Source organism: Salvelinus sp. IW2-2015, linkage group LG9 (assembly GCF_002910315.2).
Source record: "Salvelinus sp. IW2-2015 linkage group LG9, ASM291031v2, whole genome shotgun sequence".
Taxonomy (NCBI): Eukaryota; Metazoa; Chordata; class Actinopteri; order Salmoniformes; family Salmonidae; genus Salvelinus; species Salvelinus sp. IW2-2015.
Genome location: NC_036849.1, coordinates 30555473 through 30570706, shown reverse-complemented (window position 1 = coordinate 30570706; position 15234 = coordinate 30555473).

The window sequence follows — 15234 nt, the reverse complement described above, 5'->3', positions numbered from 1 at the left end:
GGCCTTCTTTAGTAGAAGACTGTACACATTTCTAGGTTGTATTGTGTCACCACATAATTCTTCCCCCAAGCCACTGTGCTAGAACCACTATGTTCCAGATCGACCTCTTTCAAAATCTTTCAGTTGAGTTTTTTGTGAAGGTGTTTAGATTTCMCTTTGTACGTTTTTTTGCAACATTTCAATGCTGTAGCTATATCCTTGTAATATATCTTATATGATTTTACCATAGCGACTCTTTTTGTATTGACTCTCGTTTCCAAGAAAATTAAACACACAAAAAAAATGTGTACGTGTTTCTTTCAATGGTTTTAATATGATAAAGTTAAAAGATGACATATGGTTCATCCCACTTCAACTGAAATCTTACAGAATTACCCTGGACGCAGGCCTCTTACCAAGAAAATGTATGCAAATAGTTAAATTTATACTCCTTGTTTACGCCATTGCGTATATTAAAACACCGCCCAGGGAATTTAAACAGGCCTTTAGCACAGACACTGAATACATGTTACCGGGTGTCTCGTCATGTCTGCTGGTCTCATGATATTATAATATTATTTTCACAATAAGGTCATGCATCTCTATCATCTTGTGTGGGTGTGTGTTTCAGTGTGTGGGTGTGTGTTTCAGTGTGTGGGTGTGTGTTTCAGTGTGTGGGTGTGTGTTTCAGTGTGTGGGTGTGTGTTTCAGTGCTGTGTGTGTCATATAAAGTATAAACCAGGCCAGCATCCCGGAGTCGCCTCTTCACTGTTGACGTTGAGACTGGTGTTTTGCGGTACTATTTAATGAAGCTGCCAGTTGAGGACTTGTGATGCGTCTGTTTCTCAAATTAGACATTTTAAGGTACTTGTCCTCTTGCTCCGTTGTGCACCGGGGCCTCCCACTCCTTTTTCTATTCTGGTTAGAGCCAGTTTGCGCTGTTCTGTGAAGGGAGTAGTACACAGCGTTGTACGTGATCTTCKGTTTCTTGGCAATTTCTCACATGGAATAGCCTTCATTTCTRAGAACAAGAATAGACTGACGAGTTTCAGAAGAAAGTTCTGTTTTTCTAGCCATTTTGAGCCTGTAATCGAACCCACAAATGCTGATGTTCCAGCCGTTTTCTGCTGTGATAACATAATTGCAAAGGGTTTTCTAATGATCAATTAGCCTTTCAAAGTGATAAACTTGGATTAGCTAACACAACGTGACATTGGAACACGGGAGTGATGGTTGCTGATAATGGGCCTCTGTACATATTCCGTTTAAAAAAATCTGCCGTTTCCAGCTACAATAGTCATTTACAACATTATCAATGTCTACACTGTATTTCTGATCAATTTGATGTTATTTTAATGGACAAAAAATTATGTTTTTGTTTTTCAAAAACAAGGACATTTTTAAGTAACCCCAAAACTTTTGAACGGTAGTATATATATATATAATCTGTTGAATACGTAGGATTGAATACTATATGTACAGCAATAATTAAATAGGATGGCCTTGACTAAAATACAGTATATACATATGAAATGTGTAAAACAGTATGTAACCATTGTTAAAGTGTTCCATTATTAAAGTGACCAGTGTTCCATGAAAGTACATAGGACAGCAGCCTTTAAGGTGCATGGTTGAGTATCCTGCCGGTAGCCGGCTAGTGACAGTAACTAAAGTTACTGGGCAGAGGCCGGCTAGAGGAGAGAGAGAGAGAGAGAGAGAGAGAGAGAGTATTTACAGTTAACTATAGTATACATACTGCAGTAAAAGAAAACTGCAGTATATACAGTACTATAATAATTAATGTGGTGTTTTTGTGGATTGCAGTATACAGTAATATTTAGTGTAGTTTTAAATATAGTGTTTTTGGTTGAATTATCTTTGACATAGAAGTGTAGGCTTTCTCCTTCAGGAAACCTCCTGGAGAAATGCCCATAAGAGTGCATTTTCCATAACCTGTACGTAGGTWGGACTGGGGTCTGAACAGATACAGCAGTTCAGAGCTTCTGCTCGTTTCTACAGTGGGAACACAATATGGTCTATACTTGGCATGTACAGTAGGTTTCTCACTTATGGGTGGCACAAATTGAGATATGGGGAGGGGAATGGGTATATGCAAATTCAATTCTGTAGTATTTACTAAAGTTTAAAAAACTTTGTTTTTGCAGACATTTCTGTAGTATTTACTACATTGTTTGTGGATAGTACTGCAGTATTTACTGTAGTATTCTACAGTATACTATAGTAAGTACTACACATGGAGGGATACTACAATGTGTAGTATAGTATTCTACAGTATACTACAGTTTACTATAGAATTCTATAGTAAACTGTAGTATTTTTTCATGTGGGTGCTTCCAGAGTGGACACATCGGATATGGCAAGCAGCACACTTATGTATGTGTAGTGTTTGTCCATCCAGTCTTCCACTGGGTACCAAAGAGGAGAGAGAGAGTGAGGGAGAGAGAAGAGAAGAGAGAGGGATAATGGGGACAGGAAAGAGAGCAATAGAGGGTTTGTGCATCTAGTGGGTACTAGAAAGGGACGGGAGAGAGTTGGAGAGGAGAGAGGAGAGAGAGAGAGAGAGACGAGAGGAGAGAGAGAGAGAGAGAGAGAGAGAGAGACAATGCACACTAAGCTGCATCTGAGATCTAAAACAGCCAATCTTCCTGTGAGTTGAAATCGAGTCAGCAGAGAGAAGAGCAGAAAGAGGGAGGAGAGAGAGAGAAGGGAGGAAAGGGAAGAGAAGAGAGGAGAGAAATAGGGGAGGAGAGAGAGAGGAACTAGAGAGAGAGGAGAGAAAGAGGGGAGTAGAGAGAGAGAGGAGAGAAAGAGGGAGTAGAGAGAGAGGAGAGAAAGAGAGGAGGAGAGAGAGGGGAAACTAGGAGAGAGAAAGAGAAAGAGGGGAGGAGAGAAGAGGAGGAGAGAAGAGGGAGGAGAGAGAGAGAGGAGAGAAGAGAGGGAGGAGGAGAAGAGGGAGAGGAGAAGAGAGAGGGAGAGAATGAGAGAGAGAAAAGAGGGGATAGAGAGAGAGAGGAGAGAAAGAGGGGAGTTTAGTAGGCGAGAGAGAGGAGAGAAAGAGGGGAGCTAGAGAGCAGAGGAGAGAAAGAGGAGGAGAGAGGAGAGGAGAGGAGAGAAAGATATATATCTATGAGGATGAAAGGAGGGGAGTTAGAGAGAGAAAGAGGGCACTAGAGAGAGAGGAGAGAAAGAGGGGAGGAGAGAAAGGGAGAGGGTAAGAGATGGATTAGACAAGCATCTGATCCTACTTTAGATGGAATAATGTAAAGCGTTCAGACGGACAGAGGAGAAGCAGATGCTTTTACCTCATCTGGATGGTGTGTCCTTCTAATTAGATGAAGCTCACTGTGCAATCAATACGACGGCTAATGAGGTAAAGACTGTGTGAATGTAGGGGGATGTTTGTGAATCATATCATAGGAGACTTAATAAGAAACAAAACACAATTAGAGTATTGATTCCTCATCTTTCAATACAGTCCCTTATCGCATTTCTAATAGTTTCTCCTGATTGTTATTCTGATAGTTGCTATGACAACTCCTGTATCTTATGTAGAATTTGTCCTGCAGTGTCTTCCTTTACACAGGCAGCCCAACTCTGATCTGATTGGACGAAAGACCAATTAATGGCAAAAGATCAGAATTGTGCTGCCTGTGTAAATACAGCCTTAGCGACAGCAGTGTCATAATGGTGTATCTGTTCCTTTGTATTTGATAATCTCTGGGGATCCGTGAAGATGAGCATGCCAAAAGAAAGAGGAAAAATGAATATCAATTACTTGATTCAAAATGAGTAATTCATACAATTTCAGGTGAAAATGTCACAGTTTCCAATCCAATCTTTACAGGGTGAAAATGTCAAMTAGGTAAATCCTTCAACAGCGGCCATACTGTATATTTTCATTTGTGGTATATCATCCACGGGGTTGCAAAATTCCTGTACTTTGACCAAAATGTCCAGCTATTCTGGAAATCTTGGCTTAAAGGCTCCAGAAATCAGAAGGGAGTAAGCAGGAAATCCGGAATCCTCCAACCAAGATTTATGGAAAACCTGGCAACTGTGGGAAAGTTACTGGAATTTTGCAACCTTAATCATCCAGTGACAATGCCAGGAACAGAGATAAATAACAACGATGAAGCCAGAGGCTGTTAGTGAAAATGTCACTGAACGGGCTTTCATTTCACCTTCCCAAAGCCTGTGCTAATGTTTACTATTGTCTATCAATGAAAACATCTAAATATCAGGGAAACCTTCTGAAGCTAAATATGAGGAAGTCATGTCAGTATCAGGATATTTTTGAAATATCAGGGAAAAGCGAGTGGCGCTGGGATGTATGGCGTCCATTTTATGGGCTCCTGACCACTTATGCTATTTAGAGTGTAGAGCTGTACTTTCACATTTTTTMGTCCCCAGGACAGTTCAACCAATTACGTCAATGGTTGACTGAGCCTGCTGTCTGATCAAAAAAAATTCACTGAGTCATGGTTTGTAGCAATTATTGCCGCCTTTGTGTTTCGCCAACTGCACGATCACGCTAGCAGCGAGTAGATATGGTTGTCCTTGTTCAATAGAGCCATTGGACTTGTCTCAACAATGTTCCTATCTGCCAGGACAACGCAGGATATATCTAGGTTGACTCATTTCCCTTGTCTTTGTAAAGACTACAGCCTGACGGGAGCCATACTTCCTTGTTCCCACCTCAAAGGCAGGCTTGTGGACACATGCTTGTTATTGCCGCCTTTGTGTTTCGCCAACTGCACGATCACGCTAGCAGCGAGTAGATATGGTTGTCCTTGTTCAATAGAGCCATTGGACTTGTCTCAACAATGTTCCTATCTGCCAGGACAACGCAGGATATATCTAGGTTGACTCATTTCCCTTGTCTTTGTAAAGACTACAGCCTGACGGGAGCCATACTTCCTTGTTCCCACCTCAAAGGCAGGCTTTTCAAAACGGGGGCTGTACTACACTACATGATTAAAAGTATGTGGACACATGCTTGTCGAACATCTCATTCCAAAATCATTGGCATTAATATGGAGTTGGTCCCCCCTTTACTGCTATAACAGCCTCCACTCTTCTGGGAAGGCTTTCCACTAGATGTTGGAATATTGCTGCAGGACTTGATTCCATTCAGCCAAAAGAGCCAGTCAAGTTCTTCCACACCGATCTCAACAAACCATTTCTGTAAAGCACCGAATCATCTAGAATGTCATTGTATGCTGTAGCGTTAAGACATCCCTCCACTGGAACTAAGGGCCCTAAACCAAACCATGAAAAGCAGCCCCAGACCATTATTCCTCCTCCACCAAACTTTACAGGTGGCACTATGCATTGGGGCAGGTAGCGTTTCCCTGGCATCCACCAAACCCAGATTAGTCCGTCGGACTGCCAGATGGTAAAGCGTGATTCATCACTCCAGAGAACGCATTTCCACTGCTCCAGAGTCCAATTACAGCGAGCGTTACACCACTCCAGCAGACGCGTGGCATTGCGCAAGGTGATCTTAGGCTTGTGTGCGYCTGCTCGGCCATGGAAACCCATTTCATGAAGCTCTCGACGAACAGTTCTTGTGCTGACGTTGCTTCCAGGGGCAGTTTGGAACTCGGTATTGAGTGTTGCAACCGAGGACAGACGATTTATACGTGCCATGCCCTTCAGCACCCGGCGGTCCCGTTCTGTGAGCTTGTGTGGCCTACCACTTCACGGCTGAGCCGTTGTTGCTCCTAGACGTTTCCACCTCACAATAACAGAACTTTCAGTTGAGCAGKGAAGCACTAGCAGGGCAGAAATTTGACAAACTGACTTGTTGGAAAGCTGGCATCCTATGACAATGCCACGTTGAAAGTCACCGAGCTCTTCAGTAAGGCCATTCTACTGCCAATGTTTGTCTATGGAGATTGCATGGCTGTGTGCTCGATTTTATACACCTGTCAGCAATGGGAGTGGCTGAAATAGCCGTATCCACTCATTTGAAAGMGTGTCGACATACTTTTGTATATATAGTGTATTTACAGTGCCTTGCACAAGTATTCATCCCCCTTTGTGTTTTTCCTATTTTGTTGCATTACAACCTGTAATTTAAATTGAATTTTATTTGGATTTCATTGTAATGGACATACACAAAATAGTCCAAATTGGTGAAGTGAAAAAAATTAAAAAATACTTTTAAATTATTTAAAAAAATTAACGGAAAAGTGATACGTGCATATGTATTTACCCCCTTTCCTATGAAGCCCCTAAATAAGAMCTGGTGCAACCAATTACCTTCAGAAGTCACATAATTAGTTCAATAAAGTTCACCTGTGTGCACATGATCTGTTACATGATCTGMCTCATGATCTCAGTATATATACACCTGTTCTGAAAGGCCCCAGAGTCTGCAACACCACTAAGCAAGCGGCACCATGAAGACCAAGGAGCTCTCCAAACAGGTCAGGGACAAGGTTGTGGAGAAGTACAGGTCAGGGTTGGGTTATAAAAACATATCAYAAACTTTGAACATCCCACGGAGCACCATTAAATCCATTATTTTTTTAAATGGAAAGAATATGGCACCACAACAAACCTGCCAAGAGAGGGTCGCCCCCCAAATCTTACGGACCAGGCAAGGAGGGCATTAATRAGAGAGYCAACAAAGAGACCAAAGATAACCCTGAAGGAGCTGCAAAGCTTCACAGCGGAGATTGGAGTATCTGTCCATAGGACCACTTTAAGCCGTACACTCCACAGAGTTGGGCTTTACGGAAGCGTGGTGAGAAAAAAGCCATTGCTTCTAGAAAACAATAAGCAGACATGTTTGATGTTTGCCAAAAGGTATGTGGGAGACTCCCCAAACATATGGAAGAAGGTACTCTGGTCAGATGAGACTAAAATGTAGCTTTWTGGCCATCAAGGAAAACGCTGTCTGGCGCAAACCCAACACCTCACATCACCCCGAGAACACTATCCCCACAGTGAAGCATGGTGGTGGCAGCATCATGCTGTGGGAATGTTTTTCCTCGGCAGGGACTGGGAAACTGGTCAGAGTTGAGGGAATGATGGATGGAGGTAAATACAGGGATGTTCTTGAGGGAAACCTGTTTCAGTCTTCCAGAGATTTGAGACTGGGACGGAGGTTCACCTTCCAGCAGGACAATGACCCTAAGCATACTACTAAAGCAACACTCGAGTGGATTAAGGGGAAACATTTAAATGTCTTGGAATGGCCTAGTCAATGCCCAGACCTCAATCCAATTGAGAATCTGTGGTATGACTTAAAGATTGCTGTACACCAGCAGAACCCATCCAACTTGAAGGAGCTGGAGCAGTTTTGCTTTGAAGAATGGGAAAAAATCCCAGTGGCTTGATGTGCCAAGCTTATAGAGACCTACCCCAAGAGATTTGCAGCTGTAATTGCTGCAAAAGGTGGCTCTACAAAGTATTMACTTTGGGGGMMYAWWYMTWWMSKKSSRRKAYMTTMMTTRKKRWWWAAAAAAWWWTTTMSKWTTTRKAAYMMGMWYGSKWMMTMMMMWAAWRYAAWMYWWKKAACCCCCCAAAAAATCCATGTTAATTCCAGGTGGTAAGGCAACAAAATAGGAAAAATACCAAGAGGGTYAATACTTTCGCAAGCCACTGTATGTGTATGTGTGTGCATGCGTGTACACAACCCCCTCGTCACCCATTAAGCATTCAGACAGTGGAACGATGAAATCTTATTCTTATCACAACCAAGGTCACTACTCACTGTTCCTCACTTTCCCTACCAAACAGGATGTGCCACACACACATACAAACCACATGAATACGCACGCACACTCTCATAGACTAATGACGTTTCTCAGGGTCATAAAGCATCTGTGAGACTGGCCAGGTTACTGGCCGTGGTCTTCCAGTAGACCACATAAGCCATATCTTCTCTCTCTCTCTCTCTCCAGAGGTAAGACCATTAGATCTCTTAGGGATGATAATTCAGCACCAAATAGGAGGTTGTGGTCCGTGGAAAGATATGAGAGGGCGACCTATATAACCACCATCACTGTGAGGGGAACTCCATTACCCAGAAACCCATCCATAACTCAATTACATAGAAGTTCCATTACCCAGCAGCAGCATGCAGATCCCAGCCTCCATGGAGATGGGCATTGTGTTCGCCCCTCTCGGCCTAGTATGGGTCTTCATGGCAGCCATCAAGTCTCAGTGGAGGTTTCAGAGTGGTTTCTGAACCCAATGTGGCATGTTGAATTGATTTCCTTCCTATGAATTTGGCCAACCCGATTTTGATTTATAATTTTTGTTGAGGTCGGGGGCACCCCAACCTCATGGCAAAATATGAACAATAGCATGAGATCTATAAAACAGCACATTTTCTCTCTGACCCGTGGCAAAAAGTGTAGAATTGAAAGAAATTAGCTTTAAAACTGCAACATTTTCTCTTATCCTCATGGGCCCCAACTGCGGTATTCCGGCCCTAGGTATGTGTGTGTGTGCGCGCGTATGCACTGTATGTGAATGAGTGGGGGTTTTGTGTGAGAGTGTCAGTGAAGTGTAGTGAGTATATACACTGAGTATACAAAACAATAAGAACACCTGCTCTTTCCATGACTTTGGTCGTGTCTAAACATGGCAGTTCATGCAGCATTAGTATTCTGATGATAGAGTTCATGGAATTCCATGAGAAACAGACTCCGGGATGCTGGCCTTCTAGGCAGAGTTGCAAAGAAAAAGCCGTATCTCAGACTGGCCAATAAAAATAAAAGATTAAGATGGGCAAAATAACACAGACACTGGACAGAGGAACTGGAGTTCTGGAGTCYCCTATGTAGATATTCCATAAGAAATCAGCCGTTTCCAGCTACAAATAGTCATTTACAACATTAACAATGTCTAGACTGTATTTCTGATCAATCTGTTGTGATTTTATTGGACAAAAAAAAGTGCTTTTCTTTCATTAAAACAAGGACATTTCTAAGTGACCCCAAACTTTTGAACAGTAGTATACACACACACACACACACCACACACACACATGTGTGTGTGTAGAATAATAGTGAAGACATCAAAACTATGAAATAACACATATGGAATCATGTGGTAACCCCAAAAAGTGTTAAATAAATCAAAATATATTTTATATTTGAAATTCTTCAAAGTAGCCACCCTTTGCCTTGATGACAYCTTTGCACACTCTTGGCATTCTCGCAACCAGCTTCATGAGGTAGACACCRGGAATGCATTTAAATTAACAGGTGTGCCTTGTTAAAAGTTCATTTGTGGAATTTCTTTCCTTCTTAATGTGTTTGAGCCAATCAGTTGTGTTGTGACAAGGTAGGGGTGGTACACAGAATATGTTTTATACCAAATAGGACTAAGTCCATATTATGGCAAGAACAGCTCAAATAAGCAAAGAGAAATGACAATCCATCATTACTTTAAGGCATGTGTAATACCCTTGTTTAAAACAAAGTATTGCGTTTATTCTTGTTAAAACSAAGTATTGAGTTTATTTGTTATAATTAATTGTTATTAGATTTAAAAGGTGATTGCGCTCCTGTATTGTAATGTTGTTAATGCATTTCTTTTGAAGAAATATTTATTTAATGTATAAGTGAATAGGTTGGTTTACTTTTAAGTTTKAGTTTCAACCAATAAGGTCGCGTGTTAAGCTGTGGAAAATGGGAGTTGATCTGGTTAACGGGAGGCCTGGGAAAAAAGAGGCGGAGAGACACGTTGAGAAAATGATGGAAGTTACATTATGACCGTTGGTGAAGAAGAATTATAACAGAAACCGATAAAAATAGAACAAAACCCATACTTACCGAGTTTTGAAGGGAAATACCGATTTTATTTTATAAGAGAGTTATTATAATTTTGTTAAGAAAGACTTAGTAAAGACTGAAGCTACCGTCTCATCTTGGAGGTATTTGACAGCCTTGAGGTTAGCCTAGCATCGTGTGACACCGAGAGAAAATTGCTTGGGGAAGATTAACGAGTTCATGTTCCCATGGGATATCGGTTACTGCTAAAGAGTACTGTCTGCATTGATAGCTGTGCTTGCTGTGGATCTGGTGAGGAAACCTCCCTCAGCAAACCTGCCATACTTTGCTGAGGGAATATCTACGAGTAGTGAGTAACCTCAACGGTGGGGTGCTTCAGGAATTTATGCGTTTCGTCATTTTTTTCTAGCTCCAACGCGCGCCAACGGGTTATTAAACAAGCTTGAAATAATTTGTACAGGGGTTGTGCACGACTCATTGGGGTTTATTATTTTTTATATCTTTTGATGTGGTGCTTTGAAAATGTAATAATACACATCTTGAACCTTATGTATGTTGCCTTGGTGCAGTCATTTCCTGTTTCAATTTAATTTAATGCATGGGAAAATATATCCAATAACAAAAACCTATAATCATTCCATCTGAAGTTAATACCCTATATGTCATCACCCTAGATAGTTTACAATAGGGATTGTTATTGGAGATGTCCTTCTCACCTAACATCCCATGCTGTTGAGATACTCTACGTAAGTTAATATCGTGAGTCAAATTCGATCCTGGTGAGAGGGTTACACATGAAAGTCAGTCAATGCGGAACATTTCAAGAACTTTGAAYGTTTCTTCAAGTGCAGTCGCAAACACCATCAAGTGGTATGATGAAACTGGCTCTCATGAGGATCACCACAGGAAAGGAAGACCCAGAGTTACCTCTGCTGCAGAGGATAAGTTCATTAGAGTTACCAGCCTCAGAAATTGCAGCCCAAATAAATGCTTCACAGAGTTCAAGAAACAGACATCTCAACATCAACTGTTTCAGAGAGACTGAATCAGGCCTTCATGGTCGAATGCTGCAAAGAAACCACTACTAAAGGACACCAATAATAAGAAGAGACTTGTTTGGGCCAAGAACCACAGCAACGGTCATTAGACCGGTGGAAATCTGTCCTTTGGTCTGATGACTCCAAATTGAGATTTTTGTTCCAACCACTGTGTTTTTGTGAGATGCAGAGTAGGTGAATGGAGATCTCCGCAGTGTGGTCCACCATGAAGCATGGAGGTGGTGGTGTGATGGGGTGCTTTGCTGATGACACGGTCTGTCATTTATTTAGAATTCAAGGCCACTTAACCAGCATGGCTGCAGCGCAAGCTTTCTGCAGCGTTACCGCATCCATCTGGTTTGCACTTAGTGGACTATCATTTGTTTTTTCAAAGACATGACCCAACACACTATGCCTCAGGCTGTGTAAGGGCTATTTGACCAAGTAGGAGAGTGATGGAGTGCTGCATCCGATGACTGGCTCCACATCACCGAACTCAACCCAATTGAATGGTTGGGATGAGTTGGACAGCAGAGTGAAGGAATGGCAGCCAACAATTGCTCAGCATATGTTGGGAACTCCTTTCAAGCTGTTGGAAAAACATTCCAGGTGATGCTGGTTGAGAGAATGCCAAAGTGTGCAAAGTGTCATCAAGGCAAAGGTGGCTACTTTGAAGAATTTCAATATAAATATATTTTGATTTTTAATTTTTTGGTTACACATGATTCCATATGTGTTATTTCATAGTTTTGATGTCTTCACTATTATTCTAATCAATGTAAAAAATAGTAAAAATAAAGAAAAACCTTGAATTAGTAGTGTGTCCAAACATTTGACTGGTCTAATATCTCACCTCTACACACAAACCCCATAATGACAAAGTTAAATAACATTTCTTTAAACATTTTTTGCAAAATGTTTGAAAATACAGACATATTACTTACATATGTATTCAACTCCTGAGTCATACTTAGTAAAAACCTTTGACAGCAATTCAGCTGTGAAATGTTTCTGGGTAAGTTTAAGAGTTTTGCATACCTGGATTGTACAATATTTGCAAGCTCTGTCAAGTTGGTTGTCGATCATTGCTAGACAGACAGATTTAAAGTCTTGCCATAGATTTAAGTCGATTTAAGTCAAAACTAACTAGGCCACTCAAACATTCAATTTCATCTAGGTAAGCAACTCCAGTGTATATTTGGACTTGTGTTTTAGGTTATTGTCCTGCTGAAATATGAATTTGTCTCCCATTGTCTGTTGTTGGAAAGCAGACTGAACCAGGTTTTCCTGTAGGATTTTGCTTGTGCTTTATTCTGTTTATTTTTATCTTTAAAAACTCCCTAGTGCTTGCTGATGAAAAGCAAACCCATAACCTGATGCAGCCACCACGTTTGAAAATATGAAAGGAAAGGGGAAAACCTAGTCAGTTTTACAACTGAATGCATTCAACTGAAATGTATCTTCCGCATTCAACCCAACCCCTCTGAATCAGAGAGGTGTGGAGGGCTGCCTTAATCGACATCCCGGGAAACAGTGGGTTAACCGCCTAGCTCAGGGGCAGAACGACAGATTTGTACCTTGTCAGGGATTCGATCCAGGAGGAGTGATTTGTTGTACCTGGATTTGCCCCAAACATAACACATTGTATTCAGGACAAAGGTAATTTCTTTGCCACATTTTTGGCTGTTTTACTTTTGTGCCATAGGGATTTAGCCTAGAAAGGTGATTCTAACATGTAGTGACATGTTTTCACTGTCATTATGGGGTTTTGTGTGTACATGGGTGAGAAAATAAATATATTTGGGTATGAATAATTTCTGAAGGCACTGTATGTGTTGGGCTTTATAGATTGCCCAACACATTGGGTTTAAACTGAGATTATTCTTGACAGAGTGATGTATATTTTTCTAGGCCTAAATTGTTCCTTGACTAGCACCATTCATTCCCACTGTCGATAATTCTAATGTTGTAACTTTTAATAGTAACTTGTATCAATGTGATTGGGAGAGAGCAACATCTTTTGAAGGCAGCATTTTGCATGCTCAGGTCAGTGTTGCCTCGCAGGAGTCAGTGTCATGCTGCAGAGAGTCAGGTTGCCTGCCAGGAGTTCAGTGCTTGTGCTAGGAGATCAGATGTTGGACTGCTAGAGTGTCACAGTTCATGGTGCCTGCGAGTCAGTCTGCCTGCCGTGCAGTAAGTTGCCGTGTTGCCTGCCGGATCAGTCTTGTGTTGCCTGCAGGAGTAGTTGGCGCTTGCCAGAGTCAGTGTAGCCTGCCAGAAGTCAGTGTTGCCTGCCAGGAAGTCAGTGTTTGCTTGCGCGAGTCAGTCGTGCCTGCGGAGCGTGCTGTGCAGGAGTCAGTGCTGGCCTAGGAGTCAGTGAGTTGCTGCCAGGAGTAGTGTTCCTGCGAGTCATAGTTGCCTGAGATCAGTGTTGCCTACCAGGCAGTAGTGCTGCTCCAGGATCAGTGCTTGCTGCCAGAGACATGTTGCTGCGATTGATTAGAGATTCAGGAGCTATCATCGTTTGTAACATAGCAGATGCACACATTGAATATTACATTCATCATTTCTAAATTAATGTCATTCATACATTTCAAATATCATTTTGTAATCTTGTCCCAAAGCATTTAACTGCAGGCATCAAAAAAGTATCAAGATCTTCTAAGCCTGTCTTAACCTTAAACCCTGAAAATAAGGTCTATCCCAAAACCCTATTCTTTCCCATAGGAATTGCTTGAACGAACCTGAGGTAACTATTTCCGGCATTATGACAGCAATCTGGCGAGCTCTATAAAACCTCTAAATTAGCAAGACGCTCAAGAACTAACGAAAAGAAAGCAAATTACAGGCACAGTACCTTTCAACGCTGCATGTGTGCATTGTAGTCAACCGAGCCCTTAACGAAAATCCTGTTGTTTTGAAACTGGCAGACAAACAGGTATTTATGACTGAAAGGTGCTTGAGTGTCTTAGAGACAAGATGCATTTGTAAGATATCTGGCACTTTTGTTTTAAGCTTGTTTTCTTGGACACTGACAAGAGCCTTTTAGCCAATTCCAAAAACGAAGTAGTGCATATAACAACACGTTCTCTCTTCATCACACACACACAGCGTGAAAGAACCACACACCACACATCCGTGAAAGACACACACACACACACACAGACCGTGAAAAGACACACACACAACCACACCAGAGTGAAAGACACACACACACACCACAGACCGTGAAAAGACACACACACACACACACACAGACCGTGAAAAACACACACACACACACAGACCGTGAAAAGACACACACACACAACACACAGACGTGAAAAGACACACACACACACACACAGAGACGTGAAAAGACACACACACACACACACCACAGACCGTGAAAAACCACACACACCACACGACAGTAAAAGACACACCACACACCAAGCGTGAAAGACACACACACACAGACCGTGAAAAGACACACACACACACACACCACAGACCGTGAAAACACACACACACACACACACACCACACCACACAACAAAGACACACAAACACACCCACAAGACCGTGAAAAGACACACAACAACACACACAGACGTGAAAGACCACAGACCAAGACGAAAACACACACACACACACACCACAGACCTGAAAAGACACACACACACACACACGACCGTGAAGACCACACACACACACCACAGACCGTGAAAAGACACACACACACACACACAGACGTGAAAAGACACACACACACACAAAGACGTGAAAGACACAACCAACACACACGCGTGAAAAACACAACAACACCAACAGACCGTGAAAAGACACCACACACACACAACCACAGACCGTGAAAAGACACACACACACACAACCGTGAAAAGACACACACACCCAACAGACCGTGAAAGACCACACACACACACAAGACGTGAAAAGACACACACACACAGACCGTGAAAAGACACACACTGGCACCAGTTCGCTACATTGACGAGTTGTTTTGTCGTGAGGTAAACATGACAGCAAGCGTCTTGGAAAAACAACATTCAAATTTGCCAGTGACATTAAACTTCAGAGAACTTTATGTTACGGTACAGAAATGACATGGTAAGACGGAAAACAGCAATAACCTATTTGCTTGTTGTTTTCTTTGATGTTCATTAGAAAAACACGTAGGCAGCATTAGATACTAGTACTATGGTGGTCCAGTGGTGGAGCCCAGTTTCTCGGGCCCTCCCAAAGTACGAGCAAAACAATGACATGTGGCAGAGCGAAACATTATATATAGTTGATCCTGTTAAATTACTTAGGAAGTAATAGAAAACTCACTAACAACTAATCTAATTCATGGTTTTATAGCTAATCTCGTGCTATTTTACACATTGCCATGAGGCTGAGAGGAAATGTTGCAGTTCTAAAGCTATACACATGGCCATAAGTAT